Genomic DNA, 20875 nt, shown 5'->3' with positions numbered 1-20875 from the left:
TTGCCATCCACTGAGGCCAAGGCCAAGGTCAAGGGTGGAGCTGCTCAGCCTCCTAGTGGCTTCACTCCTTCTGGACCTAACAGTGTTCCTTAAAGGGCTGGTGGTTGTGTCTGTAGTCCCACGTCCTTGCATGGTTGAGGGACAGGAGAAACTACAGAAGAGTTATCCTGAGTCAGAGACTTGAGGGGACGGCTGCATCCTTAGGTGACCTGTCTGAATTCCAGTTCTGCTGAAGGCTTTACACAGACCTGGTCCTCACTCCCTGCCTGGTTCATGAAACAGTACTCTCTCCCCATTGCTTCCACCTCCTGCTCATGCTTCAGGAACTGACCACATGGACCCTGAGCTGCAGAGGAGGTCTAGATTCAGAAAGTGTTGCCCACAGGCCTGAAAAGACCCAATATACAGACACTTTACATGTACTTTTGAGATTGAAACATTTTTGCTACAGAGGCATGCGTGAAGTTTCAAAATTAAGGCTACTTTGAAGTTGTATATGAGACTGAATTTTTTCCTTCCTTTATTGACACTTAAATAAACCTTGGGGTATACACCAGATTAGGACAACCAAGGTGGGAATTTCCTCCATTCCACTTTTGTTTCCTAAATTTGCTGTGCTCCATGTTCTATTTCATCTGCCTTCTCATTTCCCTTGGCAAATTTCTCAATTTTTGATTTTGGAATTAAGACATACATAGTCAGGTGAATCACGTCCAGAAAGATACATGAAAACTAACACATCCATGCTGCTGTAGAAAAAGGAAATGGGAATGATAGAATCTGGGAGGCAAGACTGAAGATGAGAAGTTTGGAAGCATCCCCACACTGAGATAATGTAATTATTTGTGGATATCAAGCCTAGTTCTGGAAAGCTGGAACAAATGGCGCATTTGAGTTGTGCCTAAGTGAAACTTTTTTTAAGAGAATGACAGGAGGGAGGAGCAAAACCAACACGCATCTAAGGTCAGGACAAAACTCTGAGGAATTCTTTTGGATGGGCTGGCTTGACTTATCTTGTTTTTATAGAAGTGATCAAGGGAGTCCTAGTTTTATTATTGAGTTGGGTGGGGAGACAGTGAAAGTGAGAGAGACCCTTTGCCTATCTTACCTAAAAATCTAAAAGAAGGCCAGCCACTAGAATGCTGAGGAACACCATTCGCTATTTCTATTTATTATTAGATTTATACTCCACTTTCTTTTTAAAGAACTCGAAACAGCTTATTCTCCTCCTGCTGCTCTCAGTCTTATCCCCACAACAACAAACCTGTGAGGTAGGTTCAGCTGAGGGTTTCTGCTGGCCCAAAGTCTCCCCATTGGCTCCATGGCTGAGCAGAGAGTAGAACTCAGATCGCCTGAGTCCCAGTCCCATGCTCTGTAACCACTAGGACACACTGTCTCCCTATCCATCACTTTGCTTCCTTTGTGTGATAAAATGAGCTTCTTCATATCACTCATGAAGATGTTGTGTTGCTACAGCTACCTCTGCTGCGAAAAAAACTCTCTCCCTCCACACACCCCTCAGCCTGCAAATTATAGGTAATAGTTTGGTACGGAGAACTGCTTCAAACGAGGGAGCAGCTTCTCTGATGATTCCTGTCCTTTCTCCCCTCTGAGCAATGCCTGGAGTCCTAAATCCTTCCAAAACAAATTAAATTTTATGCTTAAGAAATTTGCTTGGCAAAACCTGCAAATGCTTTTTACCACATTTCTTAACTGGCACCAAATCTAAGCAAAGCCTTGAGGTGCAAATGATCTGCAGTCTATTTAACATCATGGCTATTTATTTTTATGGCCCCTCATTATTGCTCTTTACCTAAATTATAGGTACATTCCTGGCTGCAGTTTCCCTGCTCTGCAAACTCTACAGCGCTTTCATATTTAATTTGAAAATCATCCTCAATACCTCGTTAGTCAAAAATGTTCTGCCATATAGAATAATGGTGAGACTGCAGAGAGAGAAACCATGCTGTTGAACCCCACAAATGTGAGGTCTTCAGTCCAGAACAAAGGCCACCTTCTGGATAGCAGCATCTTCCAAGCTCTCAGCCAAGCCTATCCTTACTACACCAACCCACCATCCAGTTTTCAGTCACCTTTGGGCTAGTTTGGTCAAGAAGCAGGAAGCCATAAGAGTCTGTGCAGAGAGGAGCCATCTTGGCAGTTATTAACGGGAGTCAGCAGGTGCAAGAACAGCCTGGCCCCATCAGACAATGCTGTGTGAAGCTATTTCCTCGCTTCGACATATGTGGATTTTTACCATGCACTCCCATGGAGCCTCTGTCTAATACACTGTTGAAAATGGCTCATGATTCAGGATCAAAGCATCCTTGTAAACAAGCGAGACTAAAAGAATGCTGCTCACACACTGGATTTGTATCGTCATGGCAATACAAGGTCAGAGAGAGATGGCTATGAGATGATAGCGCAGATTCAGATACAGGCCTTGCTCTCACTCCGACAAGCAGTTTTTGTCCAACCCAAATTCCCAAATGGTGAGAAGGGTGGGATTTTCAAGAATCAGCCACTCCCATGGAAAAGATGGGCCAGACCTACCCAGCAAAGCCACCTGTGAAAATTCACGGGCCTTTAAAGCCCCTTGCTTTAGAAACAGTTTTGCCATATCTTCAGCAATGGTCTTTGCATACAAATTGAGGTTTAAATACCACCATCCCGATTTCATTATGGATTATGTGCTGAACCAGTTCTGTCAAATTTAGTACATAATGCCATAATTTTGAGTAAATCTAAGCACATGCATCTTTCTTTTTCTCTCAGTGGAAATAGTTTGACACTGTTGCCTCTTTCTTATGTCACAGAAAACAGCCATGAATATTTTGATAAACAGCTATTACACTACAATACTTTTGAACTGTAAGAGCATAGCTTTAGTAAAGAAGCAGTAAAACGACAGTGTATCATAAACAATTATGCCCTTTTGTTTTGGGAATTCTGCAAAAGTGTAATGCAGAATATCTAAATTTCAGGACATATGAAACCATACTTGAAGATTAAGGGGTGCAAATTCCATCCTTTGGTTTATTACTGCCTCTCCAGCTCTTTGGGAGGAGGCTGGATAGAAGCCATGATAGCAAAGCATCTTACAAGAAGAAATATTTGCTTGCAAGAGCACAATCAATGACGCATAGCAGGTCAGCACTACTGTGGTCCTCAATCCCTTAAGCAGTCCTGGGACACAAGGGAGACACAAATGACACTCTCCTAGGTTGCTGCTTCATTTACTCCATTGATGTAGCACTAGGACAAACCTCCTCAGGTGTAAAAGCCAGGTGCCTTTGCCAGGTGACAGCTTTCCCCAAAAAGCAGAGTTACTACCCACTCAATCCGTACATCTTAGGCTCGATTTGCACATTTTCCTGGGCAGTGAAACCATGCAAATTTGCCCAAAGACTAGGGCAGTGGCTCAAACAAGTGTTGCTTCAAAGAAGTGGCCGAGCATGGTGGTTGGTGCTGAGGCAGCTCTGGCTGCTGGGATCACTGATGAGCTGAGCCTTACCCAGAGCCAGGAACTATACAGTTTTGGAAACTTGTTTGTATAATGGGTATTTTGGATGGATATTCACTATATCAGTAGCTAATGGCTCATTGCTGCAATGAGAAATCCTATTCTTTGCAATTAGCCACCTCTCTTGGTTTTTCATCATCAGTTCAAGGACTTACTTTTCACTCGCCATGTCTCTCCTACTTATTCCAAACATGTTTGTCCTGAAATTTTGCAGACAAAAAGAAAGAGGACAGTGCAGATAGAGTGTTTCCGAAACTGACTAAGGGAGAGCGGTCAAATGTAATGCCAGGACACATTTTTGACATAACATCAATTCCAGGTCTGTTAGTTCTGTTTCTACTTAAAATGGTTCCAGGTAGCAGGGGCAGAGAAGGCCTCTTCCTTGGGCTTCAGAGACTCATGGAGGGAAGAGACAGCATGGCAGAGATGTCTGACTTAACGGATAGTGTCAGAATGGCAACATTTGCTCTTCAGGCATTTTCCTTCCAGTTTTACAGACCAGCTTGGATGCTGGTACAACTGCCTATTCTTTATGCAAGAGAAACTGAACACCTGCATTTAATGGTTCCTGATATTAAGTACACGAGATGATTACCATGTGTCGGGGATTCTTCACGAACATTGTGCTGCAAGGTTTACATACAGATGAGGCAAAACAAGTAGGAATTCCCTTAAGCATTAATGCAACATGCTTTCAACCACAATGTTTTTAGCCCAAGTAGTCACTGAGTGAATTGAAGTGAACAAAGTCATTTATGCTACACGTACTAAATGTGGGCATTGGCAAATAAACTGAAATCAGATGTCCTCTTTCATTATAAAAAAATATAATGGAGAAATACTGGAAAGAGACATTTCCTTATCCATAAAAGTGCACTCTGTGAAAGTTATACGCTGCAACATCCAATAATCAGAAAAGGGGAAATACCTGAAGAATGCAAAGTGAATTAACATGCTTCAAATAATGTGAAATTAACTAGCTGATACAGTGACCAATAGACTGCTTTACCATTTTATTTGAAAAAACACCCAGTTTCTTTTATATGTATCTGTTCCACTTTTATGCAGCTTTCCTGCTAAGCTTCTTATAGCAAAGACTATAAAGCTGTATCAAAACAAAGGTTAAAAATACCTGAAACTATTAGTGGAAAGCCCCAAATTTCAAATTGACTAGCAGCAACATTTCCCACATATGTCACCAATTGCCCTGAAATGGCTTGTTGGGGGAAAATGCCTTAACTCTACTCTCTCTCAAAAGGCAAAAGGAAGGAACATGGTCTAAGTGAGAGGGAAACAGATTGCACGGTTTTGGAGACCAGGGTCACCAAATCTTCTGCGGCTCCGAACCTGGAAGCAAATCAGGGAACTGAGCAGTGATGATTCCCGATAGGCTTCAAGGATGACACAGGGCATGCCAGAGGAGTCACCTGGAACAGGTGAGGCCCCTGGTCAGCAGTTGAACCATGACATCTGAAGCCTCTGAAATAATCTGCTTACTCTCAATGAATTAAGAGATTCAGTGCAAAATAAACAAGGACCAAAAAAAAAAAAAAAAGGAACATAGAAACAGAGCGAGTCAGGAGGGGCCTCCCGGACCATCTAGTCTGACCTCTGGCACCAGCTGGCTCAGCTCACGACATGCCCACCATGTGCATGTCCAGCCTATCCTTGAACACCCTCACCGATGGGGCCTCAACGACCTCCCGTGAAAGCCCATTCCACACCCTTGGGGTCCTGACTCTCAGGAAGTGCTTCCTGGCATCTAAATGGAACTTTGGTTCCCTGAGCTTTGCAACATGCATGGCCAAAACTTTGCAAAAATAAGATTACCTTTCAGATGCATCAGAATAGGGAATCTCGTTCCTGTTTGAGTCTTCTGAGGATGCAAGCAGTGCTCCAAATCATATGGGATATAAAGAGGGTTTCTCTGCTAACAGTTTGGGATGCGATAGAATACTACAGAAATACAGAAGCCCATTTTGTGGGCTCATAAAGGGTCTGGGGGGGGGTAACATCAGGAAGTCAACATGTGGGCTCAGTTTTAGGCATGACAGAAACATAGAAGCAGAGTGAGGCAGAAAGAGTTCCCCGAGCCATCTAGTCTGACCCTGGCTCCAGCTGGCTTCGCTCACCACATGCCCACCATGTGCATGCCTAGCCTGCCCTCGAACACCCTCCCCGATGGGGCCTCAACCACCTCCCTCTGTTCGATAATCCAAACAAAGTTAAAAATAATTAACTCTCCTGTCTTTCCCAGGAAAGTCAAGCTTACTTTCTAAAATCAGCAGGCATTTTGAGTCAATTCAAGTGCGAGCAGAAGGTTGTCACAGGACATTATCTTTGTTTGTGCTGTTTGTGTCCTTATAGTATTTTAACCCTCTGTGGCTAAACTCAGTCATGGCGTTTTGGACACACCGCTCCATGCACGCACGCGCTGCTGAGCGAGTATTTCTCTCTCTCCTGCCAAGTGGTAAGAGCTTTATTAAGCTAATTAATTATTAAGCTAATTCATTTTATCAAACTAAAAGCTTTAGTGTTAGTGCAAGCCAACCAGACGGGCCCAAAAGCAAAAATGACGCATCCTGCAGGAGCCAATAAGAAAAGAAAGTTGTAGCATTGGAGTATTAGCCCTTGCGGAAGTGGGGCCTATCAGTGAGAAGCTGATTCCAAGCTGAATCCCCCCCTGCCTTTTGCACCCAAAGCACCAAGCGACCCTCTAAGATACACCTTCCTCTCCGAGGGCCAGTCGCTTCCCAGCCACTCTGCCCTCTTTGCTGCTGCTGCTGCAGCATCCTGGAATTAGTGACAGCTGATCCCTCCCAAGGGGCCGATCCCTCTCAGTTAGTGATCTTGCAGGGCTGGCTTTGATTTGCCAAAGCGGCCGCCAATGAGTGAGCCCCTTGGCTACGGTGTGCTTGATCTCTGGGTCCACTGGCCGTGACTGCTCAGGAGCAAATGCCAACCCTTCCTCCCCATCTGAATCAGCCCCTGCTCTCACACGTCCCTGGGGGAATCCTTGGCAAGCCCTAAGCAAACACAAGCGCAGTGCATGCAAGTGTTCTATGCCTTGTCTAGGAGATACATGCTGCAATACATCTGTGTCCTCTGAGGCAAGATGGGTCTCTTGGCTACTTATCCGTGGAGAAGGCTAGGGAAATGTTCTGGTCAGACCAAACAAATCACCGGGAGGCTGTGCAGGGTGGCGGTGTGAAGATTGGAGTGGAGACCTGGGGGATCCAGATTCTAGGATCTACTCAGCCATAATGTTTACTGGGTGACTTTGGGCCGGTCATCCACTTTCAGCCTGGCCTAACTTGCAAGAGCAAAGAAGACCAGATAAAATGCAATGCAATGCACTGGAAACTAAAAATAACCATTCTAGCTGCAAGTACAAGCAGTTGAACTTCCAGCATGTACAGCGACTTCCCACTGACAACAGTGCCGAGTCTAAGTAATTTAGGCACAGCTGAAACTGTAGGCCAGATTTAATTCCCAGTACTCATTCAAAGATGGCCACTGAGACATGGGGAATTTGCGTCTGAAATGGTGTGAATTTTCCGTATGGAGGACCAAATGTCTGGGTACAGTTCTGGGTCTCTCCCTGCCCCCAGGGGCCATTCTGACTGACTGAGCTGAAGAGGAAGTTAATTATCCTCGCCCCTTCCAATAGGCTTGAGAAACCTATTTTTAATATCACAAATATATCCCTATTCCTTGTGTGCCGTGTCTTACATTTGGACTGTAAACCTGAATACAGGGATGGTCACATGCCTTTGTGAACTGCTCTGGGAGTCCTTTGTCTGCAGATGCAGCAAGCAAACAAGCAAATACACGGGGAAAACTGAACAACAGAAAAGAGTTTAGCAGTAACAGGCTTCGGCAAGGGGTGGCATAGAAATGTTTTAATAAATAAAAATAAATAAATAAAATAAATCTTGCTAGCCAGATATATCCTCCTACCAACAGCCAAAACTGACCCACATCCACAAATCTCAGATTCGGTTTTCAGTATCCAGAGTGCTGGATTTCAAATGTGTGTCTACTTTTATTTGACAAACAGCTGAAAGGCCTTTGTTTCTGCAGCAAGGACAATGCAACAGAATAACTGTCTCCTTGTTCATTCCCACCAGCACACAGACCTCGGAAGCTGGTTCTCCAGTTCAGGGAGTTTATAATTCTAATTCCATATGGTGAACACAAAATCTATTTCACCTGTCCAACACTCTTAAATTTCAAAACAAAGAGCTTAAATGACGACTATACTGACGTTTTCCCCTAGTGCTCACTAATGTGACAAAAAGTGTCTGTTCTCCCTGGCGACACGTAAGTACTAAAATTGTACCGCACTGCATTTTGCTCTCAGCAGGTGGCAAAGTGCAGAGTCAATGAGTTGTTTTCCATTCTTCCTTTCAGGTTTATCCTGCCACAGGGTGGGGGCGGGAAGAACGAAGGTCTCGAGCGATTCCTCAGACCAAGCACCTACTTAAGAACCACCCCTGAATTGTCTGAAAGATACCAATATCACCAGATGTGCAAGAAATGTGTGGTTCATTACTACATCAATACAGGGTTATTTTCACACAAAATCAATACTATCTGCAGCTCTCAAACTTCAGAAGATGACATTTGTTGAGAGTAACAAGAAGTGATCGAGGCTCCCTGCCCTCCCCTGCAAGATTTGTGGTTTGTGGCGGCAAAATATCCTCTTCTTGTAGAAAATAAGGGCAATATTTGTTCTTTCTTTGATTCTTTCAGAACACAGGCAACCAAATACTCCCACTGTAGGAAGTACAAAAGGATGGAAGAATCGTCAGGGGCATTGGCTGCTCTCTGTCCCACTGTCTAACGCATGAAAATGCACAGCGGAATATTACCAAACTAGAGAATGAGCTTTACAAGGGACTTTGATGAGCAAAGTTCATTTCATTAGGTGGAGAAAGAATCACAAAGGTGTCATTCCTTTGTCAAAGTCAGACACACACACACACACACACACAGAGAGAAATGCACAATATCTCTTCACCTGCTCTCTTGGGAAGATGTGGACACAGACAGCTATGGAGTTGTGAAGCATCTAACTTTGTATGGTGCCGCATTTAACAGTATTCAATAAATACCAAGAACTGGGACCTCACAGAAAATGTGTCGTGCGGAATCCTCCAGCTCAGCTTTCCAGCCACTCCATGCCGTCGCCACCTGGGGATTTCTTCACACCGAACGGCGGTGAGTCAGAAATCCATGCTCACTGAGCACACTTGCATTTCTGCAAAATCAACCCTTGATCATTTCCTAGAGGTATTGGGATTAAATCACAAGGAGGTAACTCCAATACCCCCAGTTGTGTTTGAGAAGGAGGGAAATCATGGATGTGAGTCAGTTCCTTGAAGACCTCTTTTGAAGTAAGTTGGATCTAGCAATATTGGCCATTAGAAAGGAAACTCAAATGGCTGCTAAACAATGATTTGTGCAGCGATAAGCTTACAATGGAATCAGACATTGTGCCTCCCCCTCTAAATTATGAATCCTTCCTCTGATGGAGCCATCTTCAAAGCAAATGCCTTGCTTTCCAGTACAGACTTCTGGGAATTCCCTGGCTCGTTTAATGTTCCATTATCCTTCCCCTCCTTTTTCATACCTTCAAAACTCCTCCACTTTGGTTGCACAGTCATATTACAGCCTCATTGGAACAAATAAACAAACATCTGGAATCATGGGGTGTATTTAATTTAAAAGGGTTCATTTGGCCAAAATGGTGAAATCATGAAAAATTGCCTGTCTGCAAGCTTTGAAAGGCCAGATGATGAAGCTGTTTGGCTGCAGACTTTTGCAGTCGATTGAAATTTACTGAGGTGCACACCTGCTACATTCTCCTGACACACACACAACACCTATCCGCATTAACAATTGACTTTTTTGTGTTCTAACTGCAGTTAATGCTTCAAGAAAAGGGGGTATTTGCACGCATTTTAAATTCTGTATAGAGACATTCTTTGGTTAAATAAAGCTCTCCCGTATGCTCTGTTCTCTGGAGGGAGTGCAGTTAAGCACAGAGGTTCTCCAACTTGCATTGCTAGCCGCCCCACCTTGCATCCAGAAACCTATTTCAGAGTCTCCCTGTGGCATGAATAAACCAAGAGCAGCAGTCTGGAACTCTGAAAGAGACAGGACCCCATGACTCTACAGGAAGCAGCTCACTCCCCAGTGAAATGAGGATTTATTGGGCTCCCGGCTCTAGCGGACACGCCCAGAAAAACACACAACCCTTGCACTATTCATTTCCAAAAGGAAATGCTAGCCAGCAGCTGAAAGCTACACTAGGTCAAGAAGCCACTGGCCCTTCTTCAAACAACCACGCAAGCCTTTTTGTGGAGGTCCACATCACTTTAGAATAAGCATGCAGTCACGCACTCTGCTTCAGCTGTGGGGCTGTACAGAATCTGCACAAGCAACGGCACAAACAAACCAACCCGATAGCATGTGGAGAGCAGGGGTTGCATGTTCTGGGAGCAGGCAATCTACTGCTGGTGGCTTACCAGTGGCACTGCTCCCCTCTTGGGCAGGTTGTGGATGGCAAAAAATATCCATCGATTTGACTGCCCTACCCCTTGTGCAGCTCCCGCCACCAAATTCTGCAGACTGTGATAGCAGGAAATATTTGGCAACGAAATGCTACAGCGCCTCAGCACGGCCAAATGTCACTCATTTTCAACCAACTGGAATTATTTTTATTATTACTTTTTCACAATAGTGCAGAAGCAGAATTTCCTGAAGTTGCCCACCTTTCCCTGCTCCCATAGATCGATAGTTTTATGAGTCTATCGGTCTGTAGCAATCTGGTGTGCCACCGAAGCACAGGGTGAAGTTTTGCTGAAGGCATTAGAGGAATGTTGCCCATGGGGTCGCGATGGGTCGGACGCAACTTTGCAACTAACCACAACAACATTGCTTGTTTGCTTGTTGAACATTCCTTTCTTTATTGGACCAGGAAACCGATTCCCAACCTGCCCCTTCCCCGTCAATGCAGCCTAAGTAATTTTGTGGCTAATGCAAGGAGCATTTCCCATAGACTTCCCCTCTTTCTAACACTTCCTCATGCTCACATAAAACTTGACTTCCTCAACTTTTCTTCATCAGTAGGTTTACACCTCTTTTTAAGGAGGGGAGGATTTGACCTCTTCTCAGACTGCCCAGATTGTCTGTGCAATAACTTGGGGGTGGGGGAAGCTACAAAAATGGGTTTCAGGGTAAAGTAATCTTAAAAGTTGCTCTTATGCATTAATTCACTTGGGTGTACTTAAAAACCCCCAATGGTGCTGTTCCAGTTGGCCATACAATCATAGAAACAGAGCAAGTCAGAAGGGGTCTCCTGGGCCATCTAGCCTGACCCCTGGCTCCAGTCAGCTCCGCTCACCACATGCCCATCATGTGCATGTCCAGACTATCTTTGAACACCCTCCCCGATGGGGCCTCAACCACCTCCTGTGGAAGCCCAGTCAATCTGGGCAGTCAAGGCGACCTGCTGCAGCCGGTAAGATTCAGCGATGTGACTGTATCACACAAACTTCTCAAAATGGTGGCAGTGCTTCTTTCCGTATTTCCAAATGCATGCACAAACTCTTTCACAACCCTCTTAACAATGTCCAAAGACAGACATATATTCCTCATATGAATGGCAAAAATTAATTAGATGAACCCTCCACTTGCCTGTAACCAAAATCTTTGCTTTTGTGATGGGGAGGCGATCTTACAAGTTAGTGACTGGTCTAAAAAAGCTCTGTGGAACAGGCAGCTGCAGAGAGATGCCAGTTTCTCAATCTGCTTGGCACCTTCGGCATTCCCAGATTTTCCTAGCTAGCAGCATCGGCTCAACTTTTCCCAGACAAAGTTGCAACCCTAAGAAGAACCTCCAAGCTCAGTACAAACCTACTGCTGCAAATTTAGATGTTGGGAGCAATGGTGTTAAGCAGGCAAGCTGTCCTTTATGAAAGCCTGCCGACCATTATGGACCTTTTTGGAAAGGATTCCAGTGACCCTGATGATTCCCTGGAATACACATAGTTTAAACAATGCCATTTTCGACTAAGTTACACAGTCGCTCCTGTGCCCTAATCCAAATCCTTCATGAGCGCTGCCTTCAGTGACAGTCTGCACAATCCCGTACACTTAATTCTATGTCTCAGAAAAGTCCATTAGCTGGTTTGGCAAGGAAACATGGATCATCCATTCCTTTTCAAAGTTTTAGACTTATGGCTAAAATTCAGAAAGGTAGATGACTTCACCAATTGAAAGCAATTTCTCATTTCAAATCTATTAACTGATTTTCTTTCCAGAGTGCCTCGAGAAAACATTTCATCCAAGTTCTCAGCAAAGCCTCTGAGAGCGTTTATGTACATTTCCAAGCCCATTCGCCCATTCCTCATTCCACATGACTGCATGCTCCCATCATTATCACACACAAGACAGTGGTACATTTTCATGCCAAAGTTTTAACAGCCTACAGAATCCTGATAGAAATCCAACATTCCTTTGAAGCACAGACAAGAAATTGTTGAGCTTAGAAAGTGACAGTAACATGAATCCAGTGACCCACATAAATGTCTGTTTTGAACCATATTAAGTCAAGGGTCAGAATCAAAACCAACTGCAATGTATTAAACATTTGGTAACATCTGTGCGGTTTCTAGAAAAATGCAGAGATAGAAATAGCCTCTCACCACTGCTGTGTAAGTTAAGCACTGTTCAAGCTGTCTTCAACGCTCCCTCCAAATAAAGGGGTGCAAAGATACTCGCTACAGATGTGTGCTGGAAGGGGAAGAGGGGCAAAGGAAAGGAGGAAGGGAGGAGCTGATGTGATCTGGCTGAATGCTGTATTCAGTAGCTCATCCTAGTTTCCTTGTCCTTCCCCACTTTCTTGCCCCCAAGAAAAAATAAATTCTTATTTTCAAACTCTACTGCAAGCGTTATGTTTAGACTGGCAAAATTTGATGTTCAGGCTCGGAAACTAATGACCCGTGGCTTCAGTACTCTTTTATATGGCATTTTGTCATGTTGCTCTTAATATCCGCTGCCAATGGTTAAACCCTTTTGGATTCATCAGTGAATCGAACCGACTTCCATGTCCTCACGGTCATGCTCCTGCTACGCCTGGGGACAGCATTGTGCTTCCCCAGTGCTGCCTCAAACGAGGCGGGGATCCACACACGATGAAAGTGCCTCCGTGAAAAAACAACGCACCGGACCCTCACCGGGCATGTTTAGCAAGTCAGAAAAAGGCTAAACTGGTGCACTTTGCCCCGAGATGTTTTTAAGGAAAGAGGGGAAGGAGTGGAAGCGTCTGCAGTCTGAGATGGTGCAGCAAAACCCAGATTTATCATCTCAGAGAGAACCAGGTGACAGTGCATGGAAGGAGAAATGTGCCTCCAGCAAAACACAGCATCTTCCCAAAGGGTATATGATGCCACAGCCAAAGCCCCAGTCTCTCTGTTATTGCAGGCGAGTCTTCCTAAAATAAACAAAGAAGGGAACCATGTATATCTACACTCCCAACTGTTCTGCTGGACTCAACAAATTTCTGTACAAAAAGTTATGGGCAGCCAGGACAGGCCTTTGTGTTTGTTTTTTAAGTAAGGCATATTTGTAGCCACTGTTTTAGCACAAGTGCTGGAAACTACAAGGTGAGAGAAATGATGGAGGTGGGGGAGAAACGAGCTCTCGGCAGGGTCATGCGCACATGCCTTCCGCATTGCGGTGGGTACAGAGGAAAGCACCAGATTGGATCCTGGGAGTGGATTTCAGCATCCAAAGGATCTCTGTTTCATTTTCAAAACTGCAAGATGGCTGTGTGGCTGCAAAGATATGCAGGGGATGAGTGGACGAGGCCTGGTGGTACAAGTGAGCGGGTGTGAATCAGGATGGACAGTCTCTGTGTCTCTGGGCTGGTCTATGAGGACACAAAGGAACTGTGAAGCACAAGCTAAAGTCCCAGGAAGCACAAGAGGTGCGTTCAAACCACTGCCGTGGGAGTCTGGCGCACAAGCATTCATCCCTAGGCGGTTCCTGTTGAGGAACTCTTTCCTTCACGCAACTGGGACTGTGGTGACCCAGAGGGCTTTGGCGGAGACACAGGCTGCGGACGAAACCTCAGCATTCCGCCTCCCTCCTGCTTCTTTCCCTCCCATTCTCAGTGAGCCTGCAGGCCACGCAAAATTAAAGCATAAATTATGCAAATGTGTCTCATGAACACAGGTCTCCGAAGTAGAATTTGCCTCAGTGCAGTACTTTTTGTCAAAAGCATGGGCTGCATCGCTCTGGCTTTGAGAAGGAGTCAGTCGTTACGGCAATGAATGGGCAGGCCACGGATGAGAGTCGGAGAAGGAAAAGCAGGGGTGTTGATGTCTATTCTATTGATTTATGTAATATATCTTTGAAATAACCTGCCACTCACTGGTTAGGCAAGACAACTTACAAAAGACCAGGAGCAGAATAGAATGCAAGAATGTCAAAAACACAGAAACAGAACCAATTAACCGATCATGCCACAATCTGCAAGAGAGACTGCTGCACAAATTGCCACATCCTGAGCCTCAAACACCCCCGCCTCCGGACCACAAGCTGTCCAGGATTTATTCATACGATGCAGCCCTCTGAACTGAGCTGGGAAAGCAACAGGAAGCCATTCCATTACCGGAGTTTTGGGGTCCTTAAAACATGCACCAAACAACAGTGTGGCTACTTGTACTAGCTATAGTTCCGAAGTAGCAGTAGCTTACATAGCAACTCCAAGTACCCTCTGCTTTCATTCTAACTTTGCTGCCATTTTGCAAGATTTGTGCACCCCAAAATAATCTACTCACTGAGGTGGAGAGAAAAACAGCTGTAAAGCCCTGAAAACATTCTGTGGAAAAGAACAACGAGAGATTCTTGGTATTCCTAAGTACTTCTGTGTGATATGGAACTTCAATATATTTGCACCACTTAAGACTTGCTCCTTCTTCATCTCAGTGTGCCATATTAAATGTATGAAAGAAAGGTCTTCCTATTTATAGTCCCTGATTAAACATATTTTATGATTCCTCAGGTTAACTAAATTATAAAAACCACCCACAGACTTTTTTTTTTTTTTTTTGGATGGCACACATTAAGAAACTTCACATAGATATACAGAAAAATCAATTGCTAAGCATAAAGTGCAGCTCACATTAAGGAAACTACAAACTCTGACTAATTATGATAAGTTACTATGTAAATTACTTTGTGACATTCCCAGCAATCAATTTCAAGCTTAAATAGATGAAGCTTCTGGCTGTAAACAGGAAACCAACAACTATATCAACAAAAACCACTACAGTAAAGATTGTCAGTGATAGCATGAGTAGAATAAATACCTGCTGGAAAGCAACTCCCTTCCCTTTCCTAACTATATTTCTTTTCTTTTCTTTCTCCTTTTCAATTAGAAATATGGTTTTGCAGGGCTGAAGAGGCAAATGCCTGAATTACAAGCATGATCCACCCCAGTCCAGCAGATGTATAATGCATGCCTCCCCATTCTGCACTGAAAGGGGGCCAATTAACTGAGCAAGCTAATTTCCAGGACTCATGAATTCCAGCCCCACGATGGGTTCAAAGTCCAGGGTCAGCCACACCCATTTTGCCCCCAAATGCAATGGAAGAAGCTGCGCTAGGGTGCAAGGAAGCTAACAGTAGGTCCATTTTAGTTGGCAAAGTTTCCTCCTTTCGAGAGGACAGCCCTCTATTCAAGGGTTTGAGGGTATCTTTTCCTTGAAGGGTTGACCAGTCCAAGTCTGGTGTAAAGAGAAAGATCCAGGGAGCCATGTAGCTAATGAGGCAGGCTAGACATTCAATCAATCAGTCAGGAGAGACTTTGAAGGTACACATCAACAGTTAAAATGTGCATAGCCAACTGGTCATCTGATCATTGTTCCCAGTATTATGAGATATGCTTTTATTTCAGCTGTGGTTGTTATTTCTGATTGGGGCCTGTCCATATAAATTAGCATAGGCAATGTAATGCAACTTTGCACCCTCTTTTCTTGGTGATGTTCAAATCGCCACCCCGTTGGCCACCCTCTTCAGCCAGCCAACCATCTTTCTGGCTCAGGAGGCTGAGGAACAGCACCTGCATGTGGCCCTCTGGGATACTTCCTCCCAGCACAGGGACAGCACACGCATGGAATGGTTGGACTGCATTAGTTTGCCTACCCTTCATATCCACCCTCTCCCCCATTTCATCATCCTGAGCCTCTATAGGCAGATACTGTTGCTTATACCAATATGGGCATACCTGTTTGCTCTATGTTGCAACTAGGTGAATCTGGAATTTCAGAAGAATCGGGGGATGGTGGAGGACAGGAAAGCATGGAGGAATATTGTCCATGGGGTAGCGATGGGTCGGACGTGACTTTGCTAAACAGAAACAAAATTGTAGGCCATGTGAATGGGCCAAAATGGGTGCCATGCGAAAGGGCTTGTCCATCCATAAATTGAACACCATGGTGGGTGTTCCCAGAAGGCAAACTGTTGAGATGCACAGAAAAATATCTTGCCTAAGAACCTAAGTACAAGGCAGAGGGTGGGGCTGAGTTTCCAAATATAAGGCCACTCTTTTGCACTTAAATAGCCACGGTGCAAAAGGAACCCCTTGCTGGACTCCCCATTAATCCTCCTTTAACTTAATACAATCCTTCTCAGAAGAGGCAGGGTGTTTGGTGGGCTTATTAGTGCTCCAAGGGAGACCTGATATCGGATGCCTGCCATTTAATCATTGATCAATTCATAAAAATACCTGCTCCCTTATTCCACAATGGCTATGAAAGGAGCTTTATGGGAAATCTGTCCAAGTACAGAACAGGGAATGGAAGATTCCGCTACGGGTCTGTTGACATACTGCAAAATGAAATAGTTCTGAACGATTCTATCAATGAGATATAGGAGCAAACCAATGGCATTTAAAAATAATTCTTAGAAACCAGTGCATATTTAGCCAACAACCAGCTTTCTTTCTGTTTGGTCAAGCAATGGTATGGTAGAGCCCTCTCACTCACTCTGGTTCTCTTTTCCACCGGATGTCCTTGTGATATAAAGGAAGGTATGGTAGTTGAAGATGAGCTATGGAAGGCTAATGTACATGGAACCTTTACAAGTTTTAACAAGGTTGCTGGTTACTTTGGCAATTAACCTCCTGCCTTTACATTTAAAGAAAAATGGCATTTCACTATTTCTTCTTGTAGCAGAATTGCTTTAAGAGAATTGCTGATAAATATCCAGAGATTGGATATTGAATTTCTCTAAGCCAAAATGCAACAGATCCTTCCCACTCTTTTGGAGACAACATAGGTTCTTAAATTCTTGCAAAAATCCGAAGCTTTGGGGGAAAAGGGAAATTTTATAAGATTTGCAGGTTTGCATTTTAGCTCACTCTTTCTTAAACCACGACAACATAATGAAAAGGAAAAATCACAAAAGAGGACACAGCTACCGGCTTCACAGAGGCTGACATGAGTGCCTGGCACCCAGTGGACTGCCAGGAAGGAAGGAATAGGCACCTTAAATTGGCCAGGAACTAAAACAGTTGTTAGCAGACACATACTGATTAGCCACTCTACCAGGATCAGGAAGTTCCTCTGGCCATTCCGACCACTGATGTTTGACTGAACTTGTGAAAGGGGCATGTCTAAGTATACAGTAACTCTCTCTCTCTCTCTCTCTCTCTCTCTCTCTCTCTCTCTCTCTCTCTGTGTGTGTGTGTGTGTGTGTGTGTGTGTGTAACTGGGGTTCCTGACCATGTGCAAGTCCCTGTGTAAGCTACTGCCACCAGCAACCCCCTGGTAGCATCTGGGCTTCAGTCCACAAGCCAATGGTTCTTGTGAGTTCTTCCTTCCTGCCCCTCCACTTGAAAGGATGCACGAGGAAAAGGGTAGGAAGGGCAGAAGCAAAGGGCATGTGGCTTTTCATCCGTCTTGTTCTGAACCAGATCAGGGGAGCTCTCTCCCAACAAACTGTTTCGAAAACTCCTTTCAGTTTAAAAAGAGCTTTGCCATGCATTCATGAAACAAAAGTTCGAGTCTTTAGATCCAGGCCAAGCATGGAAAGCTAAACTGAGTAGGCAAATTGGAGCTTCCTTCATTGTCTTTTTTCACCTTAGTTCTCAATGAGGAAAAAACAAAGTGGAAATTGTGAAAATGTGGCCAAACACAGATGGGTTGGTTCTGTTTTTCCTCCTTTGGAGCCCCGAGCAGAGTTAATTTACAGCTGCTATAAGTTGCTCACAAGAGATTCAAAGCCTTGTAAACAAGGCTCTCTGGAGACGAACAAAAGCAATGGTCATTCTCTCCCTTAGCTCTGGGTTGCAAAGAATTCCCGAAAAGCTGCCAATATTTACATATGCAATAGCTGATTCAATCTTTTATGTGAGCCCGAGACCATTCAGGGAATAGAAAAACCTCAGGAGTGGGATTCCAAAATGGCATGTTTATGTGTTTCATTCTTTTCTTGGTACACTCTTGACTCCAATTAAGAACGCTTTAGGGTTTGTGAGCTCGGGGAACTTCCTTGTATTCTAAAGAAAAAAGCTGATGGCTCACATGCAGCCTTCTTGCTGAATGTTCCAACTTCAATTCACAACACCTGGATTTCTGGAAAACATCCCTTAATTATTATTTCCTTGAGGAGATATACATTTGAACTGTCAAAGGAAAAAGCAGTGTCTTGCTTAGAGCCATTTGTACCTGACCCTTGGATAATTTTCACTCCTCTCACTCATTCAGCGTGCAATCAAGCCAAACAGAAATACTTTTAGCTTAATTTCGGACTTGCTTAAATCTCTCCCACTGAAAGCACAGGGACTTCCAACTTTGGCTACATTGTGTCTGTGCACATCAGGCATCATTATTCAGTGATTGTAATTTATATAGAAGTATCTTGGTAAAAGGCATAATCCTAAATCGTGATCCCTTTAAAAACGACAGAATTCCAGATTCACTAAAATGACACAACTTCATTTCACTCTGATCAATGAAGAATATTTGGCCCTTGTAATATCCCCATGTCATTTGCACAATAGAGGATACTGTCAAAAGGGTGCTATTGGCTGATTATAAAAGTCATGTTGGGATTCAAGAGGACCCTAAAGATAAATGCTGTAACTGCTCAGCCAAAACGGAAACACCGATGGGTCGATTCTTTTTCACCCCAGGAACAGAGGGAGCTGCTGTCTACTAACTGGTCCATGGAGTCCAGCTTTGTGGTCAAACTTGGACTGTCAGGACTCCGCACTCTTTGGGAAGGGATTTTTCCAGCCCTGCTGGGGATGCTGGGAGTCAAGTCTGGGTGCTCTGTCCTCTGCCAAGTGGGTGTTGGGTCACCAAGCTGCAGTCTCTTCCTTCCTTTTTCAACTCCACATAACCCAATAAATCAGTCTACACCATAAAAGAAATACAGTCAATATAATTACATCATAGCAAAGCTGAAAATTGACAAACCAATTCCAATAGTTGATAAACAATTCCCATTTTACCTAGAAGTGATTAATAGCTGTTTCCTTCTGTACAATATCCAACTAAATAAGTTAGTAATTAAGTTTTATCAATGGACCAATCATCCTGTTCTTGAAGAGGTTCGGCAGCTTTTCCATTTGGCCGCCAGTTCAAACATCTAGACCCAGTTCCAAATACTGATTTCCAAAGAATCATTCAAGCATTCAAACAGCATAAGTACTAGATTAGTTAGAAGTATAGATCTCATCCTAGCTGTACTTTCTTTATAACCTGCTTGCAATTCGGAATTTTAGAGTGCGGCCATTAAGAGGAAAATAGCCAGCATTTACAAATATGGTACACACTGCCAACATCTGACATTTCTGCTCCCGTATAATCCACACTTGATCTATCAAATATTTACGCTCATATTCGGTGCAGTGTTAGAGCAGGAATCATGGTACTAATGCGGAGGATATGGGGTACCTTCTCGATCGAATCCACAAAAGAAGTGCATCAGAAAAATGCACACTTTGAACCTTTATTCAAGGGGGCGAGTTTGCATTTGGGTATGAGAGAACATACTTAAGAACATACGAGTCACCCTGGATCAGACCAAAGATCCATCTAGTCCAGCACTCCATGCAGAAGGTGGAACCAGCTGCTTGCAGGATCCCTCAAGCAGGATGATGTGCAAGACCTCCTCTTGCCCAAGCTTTGCAACAACTGTGGAGGCAATACATAGCCAACAAGACTAGTAGCCACTGATAGCCTCTTCTTCCATGAATCTGCCCGATCCCTTCTTAAAACGATTCAGATTTGTGGCCATCACCATTCTTGTGGCACTAAATTGCACAGTGAAATTCCCTCAATGTCCTTTTTCAGATAAGGTGACCAGAACTACCACAATTCCCTGTAGCTGCACAGAGGATTTGCATAAGTGATGTAAGATTCTGGCAGTTCTATTTAGTATTCGGTTCCACATTATACCCAGCATGGAGTTTGCCTTATTCACAACAACTATACATCGGGCTGACATTTTCATCTATTTGTCCACTACTACCCCAAGGTCCCTTTCTTGATCAGTCACTGCTAGTTCAGAACCCATCAGCATGTACTTGTAATTGGGATTTTCTTTGTCTATTTATTTATGTTTTAAAAGTGTCCTTTATTTGGAGTTCTTTTCCTGGGAATTCTGGCCTTTAAAAAAGATGACTGTGTTTCCTACATGCCCCTTCCTCTTATATTCCTGGAATATTTCAGGGTGCAACCGCTTCATAGTCTCATTTCAATATAAACATGTCCTCATTCCCTTCCACCTAAGATACACAAGTAAATTTCAAAGCTCTGATTTTGCACTGAACTGCATCACAGGCCAAGATGATGCTTGTGTTCTTCCAGAACCTGATCCAATGTTTAGAATTAAACTTCCTTTTCAACCTCTCTAGGGGAGGGAGATCGGAGCCGAAGCAGAGTGGCAAGTTATTTTCACATGGTTCATCCCTAGCCTTCTCCACCGCCACCATTCCAAACATTAAATCATCCCCTATTTTCCAGCAGGTTCTTCCAGAAAGATAGTTCTACAGGGAGCCAAGAGATGGACACCAAGACATACAAAATAAACTTCTTTTGGAAAGAACATCTGAAATAAAGCATTGGCAGGCAATAAGAAGCAAAAAATGGAAGTGCTACCAGACTTCACCAGCAGTCCCACTGTTCATTTCATGGACTCTGTCCACTGAATCCCAGGGCCTGAATCTCAGGAGACCCGCCATCTCTAGAAACCAAGTGTTTGTGTGCCTCGGAGCACTTATTCACATCCTCATACAGCATGACTATGTTTCTTTAGCTGGCATTTCAG

At 44.0% G+C, this 20875-nt stretch overlaps 1 protein-coding gene across 1 annotated transcript in view; it reads right to left on the bottom strand.

The window, feature by feature from the left end:
- Positions 1–20875, bottom strand: part of LRMDA (leucine rich melanocyte differentiation associated) — a 757870-nt gene that overhangs the window by 111063 nt on the left and 625932 nt on the right. The window lies entirely within an intron of this gene.

The sequence above is a fragment of the Varanus komodoensis genome, unplaced genomic scaffold (assembly GCF_004798865.1).
Source record: "Varanus komodoensis strain SLA01 unplaced genomic scaffold, ASM479886v1 scaffold11, whole genome shotgun sequence".
NCBI lineage: Eukaryota > Metazoa > Chordata > Lepidosauria > Squamata > Varanidae > Varanus > Varanus komodoensis.
The sequence above is the reverse complement of the archived record's forward strand: the minus strand, read 5'-3'. Positions and strand labels throughout refer to the sequence as shown.